This window comes from Myotis davidii, unplaced genomic scaffold, assembly GCF_000327345.1.
Source record: "Myotis davidii unplaced genomic scaffold, ASM32734v1 scaffold732, whole genome shotgun sequence".
NCBI lineage: Eukaryota > Metazoa > Chordata > Mammalia > Chiroptera > Vespertilionidae > Myotis > Myotis davidii.
Genome location: NW_006284349.1, coordinates 616631 through 618816, shown reverse-complemented (window position 1 = coordinate 618816; position 2186 = coordinate 616631). Strand labels below are relative to the sequence as shown.

General features: G+C 58.9%; 1 protein-coding gene across 1 annotated transcript in view; it reads right to left on the bottom strand.

The window, feature by feature from the left end:
• Positions 1 to 500, bottom strand: part of GPR68 (G protein-coupled receptor 68) — a 27055-nt gene extending 26555 nt beyond the window's left edge. The window contains exon 1 of the mRNA XM_006754714.2: positions 265 to 500. The gene's annotated coding sequence lies outside the window, so the exon portion shown is untranslated. The remainder of the gene's footprint in view (positions 1 to 264) is intronic.
• Between the last annotated feature and the right edge of the window lie 1686 nt (positions 501 to 2186).

The window sequence follows — 2186 nt, the reverse complement described above, 5'->3', positions numbered from 1 at the left end:
CCGGCCGCCCGTAGACCGCGCCCCTCCTACGGCCGGCGCAGCAAGCAGGTGGGCGCTGCGTCCTTGGCGCCTGGCGGGGGTGGTCTGGGGCGCTGGGCCGGTCCGTTTCCGGCCAGGCCTTTCTGTTCCTTGGACGACACGGCCACGTTGTGCTCCCATTCACTGCATCCCTCCCCCACGCCCCTCCTCCAGTTCTGCGCACCCAGCCTTGCCCTTCCACGCCATGGCTGGGCGCCTGCCCTGAGAAACCCGGGGAGTGCAGACCTGTCCTGGAGGTACAGCGCTTCCATCCTGTCCCCGGGACCGGCTCCGGAGCTGCTGGGTGAGCTCAGACTGGGCCCGGCTGCGGAGGGAGTGCCTGGGGTCCTTCTCCAGCCACATTCAGAACCCCTTGGTGAGAAGCTGGGAGGAGAGCGCACGAAGCAGCCCTTCTATACCCTTTCCCTCCGAGGCCTCAGCGTCAGCACACCGGTAGCCACTCAGTGAAGGCCCCTCCTGTTGCTGCTCGGGCTCTCTCCAACTCTCCGACCTCAGCAGGAGGCAGTTTGCTGCCTGCTGGATCCCTGGTGCCTCCCAGGGCCCGAGCGTGCGGTGGCAGGGGTGGCATGGACAGCACAGAGGACCCCTGCTGGTGCTGTTGATAATTCACGGAGCCTTAGGGTCCTCTGCCCCACAGGCTCACAGACAACAAGAACTATATTCACAGCTCCCAGTTTTTGAGTCAGGCACTGTTCCCAGCATTTAAATGCATGAACTCATTGGAGCTTTGCCACTTTGTGAGATGCTATTACCCGCATTGTACCCAAAGGGGTATGAGGCACAGAGAGGTCATGGAACTTGCCCAAAGTCACACAGGTATGAGTAGAGGCACTGAGATTCAAACCCAGGCAGACGAGTCTACAGCCATCACCACCACCGGCAGCCTCTCTCAAGCCATCCTGAGCTGCGCCGTCAGCACCTCCCGCTCTCACACCTGCATACCTTAACCTGCGTCCCTCTCCACCAGGACACCTCCTGAGCGCCTGCCCCAGTTTGAAGATGAGAAAGTCACTTCCCCTATGGAGCCTATTGTTTGCCCCAGGCAACTTGTGCAGAGCCCCCTGGGTACTCCCCGGACTCCCTTCCCAGCATTCTTTGCACTGCCCACTGGGGTCACTGTTCCACAGCGTCTCTCTCAAGCATGCATGGTCTTCCTTCCCACCCAGGGCCTGGCTCAGAGCAGGGTGCCCCCCTCTGTCTGTGAAGGGAGTGTCTGGGGCTGGGCGCTGCAGGCCTCTGCAGGAGCTGGTGCGGTTGGTTGTCAGGACAGATTCTCTGAGGTTAGGATGGAGGGCAGCTGGGGTGACGCAGGGGAGGTAAAGGCAGAGAGCTATGACTCACTTTCTGCTAGCTCCTCGGGGCGGCTCAACGCCCCACACTTTCTGACTGGGCCCTTAGGTGCGTGTCTGGAAGGAAATGGACAGTGGGCAGAAGGCAGAAGATACCCGGGCAGGGGGAGGCAGAGGGAGCCAGCAGGCAGGTGGCCGAGGCTGGAATTTTGCTTTTCCTGCTGGGCACACACCCGGGAACCTCCCAGCAGGCTCTGCTCTGCTCTGGGGCTGGACCAACCTCTTCTGCTGGTCCTCATTTTGAAATGTCTCCTTCTTGCAAAACCTTCACAAATGGCGTTTCCCAGGTTAACAATCCATGCCACAGAGAAGCACGCCTGCTTTATAAAAACTGCTAAACTGAAAGCAGCTGATAAGAGTTTGGCTTTGAACATCAGAGTGCCTGAGTTTGAATCCCGCCTCCGCTACCTACTCGTAGGGTGACCTGGACAAGTCCCTAACCCTCAGTGCCGGGTTCCTCGTGTGAGAAACAGGGACACAGCTTCAAAAGTCGGCTGAGGTGACTGGCTGAGTTAAATAGAGCCCTCAGCTCAACACCCAGCACACAGTAGGGTCAGTAGATGTTAGCTGTTATTGTGACTGTCCGCTCCAAATACCCTCTCTATCTATGGCTCTTATCTTGGTAGTGTTTACTGTCCTCAGTGCTCTTTCCGTCCCAACAAGCAGTGTTGTTCTCTTCCTTTCACAGGTCAGGACACAGGGTCAGTGAATTGTCTCAACGCCGCTGAGTTCTGAGCACCTGGGCCCGGACTTGCAGGGAGTCCTGGCTGGAAGCTGCTTCCTGCGGGGATCCTGCCC